General features: G+C 37.3%; 1 long non-coding RNA gene across 2 annotated transcripts; it reads left to right on the top strand.

Moving 5' to 3' along the window:
* Positions 1–1,520: 1,520 nt before the first annotated feature.
* LOC113008497 (uncharacterized) lies at positions 1,521–6,028 on the top strand. Of its 2 annotated transcripts, XR_003270026.1 has the most exons (4): positions 1,521–1,835; positions 4,311–4,362; positions 5,235–5,390; positions 5,624–6,028. It is a non-coding gene; the product is annotated as an uncharacterized LOC113008497 (long non-coding RNA). The 2 variants fall into 2 exon arrangements; XR_003270025.1 differs by lacking the exons at positions 1,521–1,835; positions 4,311–4,362 and having other exon boundaries at positions 5,183–5,390.
* Positions 6,029–8,889: the final 2,861 nt, after the last annotated feature.

Below are 8,889 nucleotides of genomic sequence, written 5' to 3'. Positions count from 1 at the left end.
GTTTAACTACAGCTAGCTTGAAGGCCTGTGGTACATAGCCGATTATTAGAGATAGGTTGATCATATTTAAGATCGAAGAATTAATTAATGGCAGGACTTCTTTGAGCAGTTTTGTAGGAATGGGGTAAGAATGGGGTAGGAAGTAATTATTGAAGTTAACTCAGAAAGATCAATTAGAGAAAAAGAGTCTAACTTAACATCAATGGTACTAAGAGTAACTGTAGATAATATTACATCTGTGGGATGATTATTGGTAATTTTTTCTCTAATGATAAAAATTTTATTTGTGAAGAAGTTCATGAAGTCATTACTAGTTAACGTTAAAGGGATTGTTGGCTCAAAAGAGCTCTGACTTTTTGTCAGCCTGGCTACAGAGCTGAAGAGAAACCTGGGGTTGTTCTTATTTTCTTCAATCAGTGATGAATAGTAAGATGTTCTGGCTTTGTGGAGGGCTTTCTTATAAAGCAGCAAACTATTTCTCCAGGCTAAATGATGATCCTCTAAATTTGTAACACGCCATTTCCTCTCCAGATTACGAGTCGTCTGCTTTAGGGTACGTGTTTGAGGATTATACCACGGAGTCAGGTACTTCTGATTAGAGACCTTAGTTTTCACAGGAGCTACAGTATCCAGAGTCGTACGTAGTGAGGAGGTGAAATTATTAACAAGATAATCGACCTCTGTTGGGGTAGCGTTCAGATAGCTGCTCTGCTCTATGTTGGTACAGGGCATTGAAGATGGTAACAGTGGGTGGATTATATTCTTAAACTTAGTTACAGCGCTTTCAGAAAGACATCTACTTTGATAAAGTCTACTCTCCACCGCTGTGTAATCAATTATTCTAAATGTAAATGTTATCAGGAAATGATCAGACAGGAGAGGGTTTTCAGGAAACACTGTTAAATGTTCAGTTTCTATGCCATATGTTAAAACAAGATCTAGAGTGTGATTAAAGTGGTGGGTGGGTTCTTTTACATTTTGAAAGAAACCAATTGAGTCTAATAACAGATTAAATGCCATGTTGAGGCTGTCATTTTTAGCATCTACATGGATATTAAAATCACCCACAATAATTATTTTATCTGAGCTCAGAACTAAATTAGATATAAAGTCTGAGAAATCAGACAGAAACTCTGTGTAAGGCCCAGGTGGACGATAGATGATAACAAGTAAGACTGGTTTCTGAGTTTTACAGCTGGGGTGGACGAGGCTAAGCATCAGGCTTTCAAATGAATTAAAAGTCTGTCTTGGTCTTTCATTAATTAATAGGCTGGTGTGAAAAATTGCTGCCACACCGCCCCCTCGGCCTGTGCTTCGAGATTTCTGGTAGTTAGAATGACTCGGGGGTGTTGATAAATGGTGTTGACTATAGCATATCTGGATCTAAAGAGTAAAATAAACACTAATGAGTCTTGCCTTGTGATGTTCAAATAGCAGTGGCTAGAATACCAATTTTAGTCCCAGTTGTCCCAGTTTTTGATGTCCAGCTTTTCTATATAGAACCTCTGCACTGAAAAAAGTGATATTGTCTCCTTTTAAATATAGCATATTATATTTTGGTATATCTTTTCAATTCAAATGAGTAATTCCTGTCTACATATATAATTCGAGTAACTCCAGAATACATTCCCTGCGTTTTAATCCAATTAATTTTAGTTAATTAAATGTAGCTCAAAATGCTTAAGTATGTTTTTCATAGCCTCCTGCTGGGCCATTTTGCGCATGCGTTAGGACAGGCCACCATTTTGCGCGCGGACTGAAGAAGCGGACTCTTTGTGTGCTGCAAGCGGGCTCAAGTTAATCGCACAACTTCATATAAAGGTGGTCTAGCTTCGGTAAGTAAACCTTTTACGGTCGTTTTTGTTTTATTTTTTTACCTCAGTCAAAGCATGTTGACTCTTTAAGACGTGTGCACATGGAGAAAGAAGTCTAAGTAGTTGTACACCTCTGAACTTTGTCATGAATTTGACTTAAGCTAGCTATGTGCTCTATTAGCTACTGCTCTATTAAAAGAGTAATTGTATTGATGCGTTAAAATGTCATATGTTTTTAGCTTAGTTCTTGTGGCACACTTTGTACTAATAAATTATGGAACGAGGCAATTTCTCTGTAGTTAGCTGTAAAGTTCACTGTACAGTCGCCTGCAGTTTTAAGTGGAGAAATCGTCCCTCCCGCCACAACATTGGCATTAAGGAATAGTCGGGCGGGGGAGGGGGCTTCTGAACGCACCTGCACAGTCAGGGGTGCAGTAGGAAATAAGTAGGATTGGCGTTGCACACCGTCTTTTGTGCAGAAAAAAATAATGGTTGTAAACTGTGGAGGAGAATAACTCAGTGGTTGCCAAAAATGTGAGATCAAAAGGCACTGAGAGTGATGTTTGTCAGAACTGAAATTAACTCAGAAAAGAAGTTGCTTCACTTGATAGAGCTGTTGAGTGCAAGACCTGTCAGCGGTCTGGTTTAGCATTTAAAGCCTCGCTACGTGCTTCCAAACCGCTACATTTAATCTCAGAGAAAACTAACACAGAGAAGTAAAGCAAGTGTGTAAGTTCATCTCTTTATGTTTGCATAGTATTTCCATGTTGAGCTTAACAACCGATGTATGGAGCCACAGCTGGACTGGCTGTCGGAGTTTTGTATTGAGGGGGAAAGGAAGCGATTTGTTTTATACTTCAGCTAGAATGAAAAAAGACACAAAGCTGGAGTTATTCGGTGTCTTCATGCTGAACAGCTAAAACTTCTTCCCTCATTCTCCCCCCTCCCTCTCCTGTTGCTACTTCAATCATGAAACTGATCGCTTATCAGGTGATCGGCTTTTCTGTCGCTAGTCTCTCTCATTTGTTAGTCACCCAGTTTGCGCTAGAAAGAGGAAAACGGCAGATAAACAACAGCAGCACGTTTAAGCTTGATAAGCTGTTGCTAGAATTTTTTTAATATTACTTCTAGTATCCGCTTATGTTTTCTGGAGCCACAGCCGTAATAGCTGCTGGTCATGATAATAATAATAATAATAATGGATACTTTATTGATCCCCATGGGGAAATTACTTGTTTTTCTCTGCATTTGACCCATTCACTCAGTGAAGCAGTGGGCAGCCCACTAAGCAGGCGCCCGGGGAGCAGTGTGTAGGGACGGTACCTTGCTCAGGGGTACCTCAGGGTAGCCGTTAAGTGGATTCGAACCGCCGACCTTCCGATCATGGGGCGACCACTTTACCTACTGAGCTATCCCTGATAGTTTGGATATGTGGTGAGAAGGAAACATGAAGGTGAAACCAGGAGAAGTTTTTACTGAATCATTAGAGCTGAACAGGTAATGAAGAAACAGGTTTACATTTTAGGTGACATGAATGAGTTGAAGGGAAGTTATGAACTGTTTCTGAGAGACAAATAACTCCAGGATCCTTTTTTAGGTAGCTGACAGCTGGTAACTGTGCAGGGGCGGATCTAGCAAAGTTTTGCCAGGGGCCAGGTAGGGCATTAACAGGGAAAGGGGGGCACAAAGACATAATTTTCTTTCTTATTCTCATTTAAAATGTCTAGCTTTTAATAAATAATTATTCTAAATCTTACTACCAAAGTGGTGATCTGGTTAAATGTATAGAGATCCATTATTGTATGTAGTAAATATTAAGTCTAATATATGCCCTAGTAATAGTAGTACATATAGCACTTTTTCCTTTGGGAAGGTACGCTGTCTGCGCTGTCTGCAACTGTATTGAAGAAAAATGTTGAATCAAATTATTATAGAAAAATAATTGATTTCTGTGCATTAAAGTAGATTACGTCAATTAAGCATTATCAGGCGGAGGGTGCGGGGTGGTTTCCTAATATTTTTGCTGGGAGTTGGCAGTCCTATTAGTTAGTTTAATATTTCTATGTACTGTTTAGAATACCTGAATAAGGAGGATGGTGTAAGTTTTTTAGGTTGATCAGTATTGCTGAAGTATAAAATATTTTGGGTGCAGTGTATTTTTTGCATACAGGTATAACAGAATAGCTTTAATGTTTTGTTTTTAAAACTGAGTATGAACTTATACAAAATGCAGCAAAATATTTATAAAAACAGTTTTATTTATTATAAAATACACTATATCGGATTCATATCGGCATCGGCAGATAATCAAATTTATGATATCGGTATCGGACATAAAAAAGTGGTATCGTGCCATCTGTAGTTTGCACAGAGGCACAAGTAAGATTTGTTTTGTTACAAGGGAGTATCATGAAGTAATGCACTAATGGCTTGGAAACGGTAATTGTTTGTCTTTCTAAAGTTTTTTTTTATTTATTTGTCTTCCTTTTCTGGCAGATTTTCTTCCCCTTATGTGTTACTGTTTATTCAAGAAGATGGTGTTATTTTGGTAAGTACATGCAAATTCCTTACATATTTATCACAACAGTATTTGTCACAGTATTGCAGGGACAAGTTTATCTATCTCATCTTAAGGGTTCTTGTGATTATTAATATTGATATTAATTAATATCAATTAATATATATGATTAAATTTCTTTTATCCAGGACAAAAGAAAAAAAAAAACTTGCGAAAGTGAAATGAAAAACAGGAATTTAGTTCTTGTGAGTTAAGAGGATGCAGAGCATAGGGTTAGATGGAGGTGGATAATTCACTGTGGTGATCCCTGAAGGAAACAGCCAAGAGAAAAAGGATCAGATTGCAAAAAAAAATGTGGTTTGTTTGCATACATGAGTCTTTACGGTACCCACAGGACTCCTGAAGTATAAGTACTCTGAAGTTTGCAGAGCAATTTCAGAGATGTTTGGGGCTTACATGGCAAGCATGTTTTTAGTTGCACATCTAAATTTTCTCTGCTCTCTGTTGCTGATGGCAGAGTTCTGCCCCGCTGACCTCACAGGTGAGACACTCCCACCAGTGGACAAAGAGCACAGAAAAATGTGTTGCCAACCACCTGAAACAGACAAATATCTGCTTTTTAAAACCCTTTAAACCCATTAAATGGACTGATGCCATTCATTTCTTCTTTGATTAACAGTAGTAACATCCTTCATGCACTGTATACTAACCCATATGATAATCATGCTTTATGAAGTGATGGCAATTGCATTGTAGCATTTAATGAAGAAATAACAAAATAATCATACCAATGATTAAGCACCAGTCTTCTTTTTTTCTGTGTGTGTGTGTGTGTGTGTGTGTGTGTGTGTGTGTGTGTGTGTGTGTGTGTGTGTGTGTGTGTGTGTGTGTGAGAGATACAGGTAAATGCTGAATTCCAGTGTATTACAACACTTCAACTGGAGATGACCTTCGCGGCACAGTTAGACAGAATTACACCTCAGTTGATGACAGTTTTCCAGAAGAAGGGCGGTGTTTCTGGGCAGAAACTTGCCCACCACTTGCAGATCATGCAAGAGGTAAATCTGAATATTGCAAATTCTATTTGGATTTCTTTTGTCTTAAGTGGCAGGTCACTGGTGAGTCCAATAAGCCGTTTTAGGTGACCAGCCAAGCAATCTAAATTTAGAAATTTCATATATAAATTTTATTTACTATGTTTGAACTGACATATGATAAAATTTACTTATTGCGAATGTCAGACATTGTTCTTTTTTCCAAATTGGTTTAATCAGCAACTCTCTTTAAACAGGCTGAAAGTGATGTTAAAGTGAAAAGGGAAGCAGTTCTCAGGGCACTTTGCCTCTACCTTGGTGAAGAGGACGGAAGCCTTATTCGGGAGTTCTTTGTAAGTCATTTAAGTCATTGTAAGCAAGTCATCTATACACACACTACTGGATAGGAAGATTTCTAAAATAACACATCAAGAGAATGCTGTTATGTAAATTACCAATGACTGGTGCTCTTGTGAAGAGGAGTGAAACTCTTGTACAACCATCATTTGTTCTGTGTTATGTTTCGATTGAACATTTTAACTTTCAATAATGAATGTTTCACGTGTGGTACATTTGAGTAGCTTGAAGAGCAACTTTGTAATTATTCAGTTATAGCTGCTGCCCTGCGTATAATCAGTGTTAACTCAACCGGATAAAAAAAACAAAAAAAAACATTCATGATTACCACACTGCAGCACACTGGTAACACTTTAAAGACTATTAATTGTTTTGAAGCGAGTATGTTAGGTCAGAAAATATGTAAAACATTCAGAATCTTCAAGGAAGGACTAGAATGGAAAGACAGTGGTCAATAAGCAGTAAGGAAAACACAAGTTTAATTTTAAGTCTAATTACCTTATTAAAATGCAATTTCTAAATATGGATCGCAGAACAGCAAGTCTGAAACTGGTTAGTTTGTGGATGCATCAGTTTCTAATTGTGATACATTATACTGCTGGTAGTGTTTTATTCTTTTATGTAAGGAGTTTTGTTTTTTTTTCTTTTATAGAGGAAGAGAAACATTGGTTAACATTTCTCTTGTCTGTTGTTTCTGTTTTGTTTGAATACAGCTTTTTAAAGCTACTAGTTCATAGGCAAAAGTTTTGTAATTTGTATTATACAAATTGCAGCAATTTCCCTTAGAGATGTGGATTCTTATTCTGTTTGCAACAAATTTTGCATTAATAAATGATGTGAAAGAATGTTGTAGTTTTCATTATTGACGTTTTTAAAAACTACAAATCAGGGTAAGCAATATTTTTTAAGTAAACTTAACTTAATTGAAATAGAGAGAAATTAACAATTTGATTGATTTGAATATAAGTTTGGGACATAAGTGTAAAGGAAACAAATTATTCTGGTACATTTAACACGACCTTAGTTGGACTTACTAATAATATTTGACTAAGACGTATCCACAACAGTTAAGTTAAAGTAGCTTAAAAATATATGTTGGTTTTACTCGCTTAAATTAAATTCAGTGTACTTAAAAAATATTTCTGGATTCAAACAAATTTATTTCGTGCAACCACTTGTCATAAAAAAATTGAGTAAATTGAACAAAACATTTTTTTCAGTGTGCAAACCTCAACCTCAGACTTCTACAGACTGAGAGAACATGATTGAAACATCACATTCATGTATTAATGTGCAGTAACCTGCCACCATTGTGGCACTTACGTTTTGCCTATTTTGTGTCTGTTCAGTATAGCCGAGCTCCATCATTACTAGTTGTCCCAATAAACACCATTCCCACATTGCTTTGTTTAAGCCTTTGAGTTTGATAGAAACTCAACCCTTCCCATTTAACATTTACTTTTGGACTTACTGTCCATCTGTAGCTCAGCTGCTGCTGGAGGAACCCATCTGTGTTCCAGTTACAGGAGATTCTGCTCACACAAACACTGCTATTTACTGCAGCCTGCAGGGTGTACTGTACTGCAGGAAGACATGCACAAAAGTCCAGGTTTTATTCACCGATGTTGAGCCATGAAGGAATGAGGAAACAAAGGAGAGCAGAGATTGCATGAGGTAAAGAAGAGAAAACAGATGAGTGAAATTGTGAAGAAGAGCAGCCAGTAAACAAACTTATGATTGATGGTAAACGGTGAAGAATATAATGAGATGGAGAGAGCAGTACTGTGTCTGTTGTGCTGTGGAAGAGACAGAAGAGCTGCTTGTGTGAGTGTGCTCATTCCTTGATTTTGTGAGGGCCAATTAGAGTTTTAGAACAAGGACACCTTGGAGGACATCCTGCCTGCTCCTCACTTCTCCCACTTCTTCAATCCATAAACACCTTCTGTCATTTTCAAAACCTTATTATTGCACTCACCCAAAAACATTTTGTTTCATTAATGTGAAAGTGAGGATGATGGTGATTTATTCACTGTAAAACACAGAATTTGCCATGGCATTTTAAGCCAAAATATTAATCTAGTTTAAAGGTCTTCACACACTGAGGACGTTGCAAAAATGCCCCACGAAATTCTGAATTTGTTTGATGCAGACTTGTTGAAACAACATCCAAATTAGTTCAAAGCGCCAATTGACCCAGAGCAGTGTGTCTGAGATAAAACTGTATTATTTTATTATTTTCATATTCAGTTAGCTGGAGCTACAATCTGATTGGCCAGATTTGTTTATTTGCACGCGAAAAGACTGAAAAATCAACCTCGATCTAAAAGACCACATGCCACAAATTTGTCCTTTGAAATGAGACATTTAGTGTAAGTCTGTTGGTGTATTGTTTTTTATTACATTTTGATATTGACACATTTCTGTGTATTATTCCTTACACTGCAACGAGTCAAAGTACCTCATTTCTAATTAATCACAGTGATACAGAGATGGATTGTTGATGATATCTGTAAGTGTAAGTGCTTCTGTTAGGTCCTGTTTGCCTGCTTTTTATGGCTGTTGCTGAAACGTTTTTGAAGTGGATCTGCTACTACTATTTCTATGTAAAGTACATATTGGACATGACAAAACCAACAAAAAAAAAGCACAGCTACCTGGATGCTAAAGTACTTTCAAATTTCAAAAATGTTAAGGGATATATTATTAACAGGTAACATTGGAAGGCCGATTACACCACAGCGAAACGATGGAGGCTGTCCACATTCGAAGGATCGTCCCAACACAGCCCACAACTGCATCCTCCTTTTTCCCGGATTTGCCCACCCTATCCCAAAATTAATTTAAAGGTGAACAGGAGATTTCTGTTCTTGTAAAAATGGACAAAGTGGGAGAATAATACAGTTTTAAATGTAAGGATATGAAAATCTAGTGGTACAAAAGTTAAAACCTTTTGCTTTGAAACTTATTTGTGTGCTGCTCTTTTTGTCAACTGCCATTTTAGATTTCTTTTGTCATTAGGGTAAAATCCAGCGTCAGGAGAGGAAGCAAAGGCAGGGAGGACCTGATAAACCTCGTCAGAGTGGACTTGAGACCGAAAAAAGAAGCTGAGGAGAGGACAGCGCGTGAAAGCAGGGAAAGGATGGACAGATTGCTTTTAATATTTAAT

The sequence above is a fragment of the Astatotilapia calliptera genome, chromosome 16, assembly GCF_900246225.1.
Source record: "Astatotilapia calliptera chromosome 16, fAstCal1.2, whole genome shotgun sequence".
NCBI classification, from domain to species: domain Eukaryota; kingdom Metazoa; phylum Chordata; class Actinopteri; order Cichliformes; family Cichlidae; genus Astatotilapia; species Astatotilapia calliptera.
The sequence above is the reverse complement of the archived record's forward strand: the minus strand, read 5'-3'. Positions and strand labels throughout refer to the sequence as shown.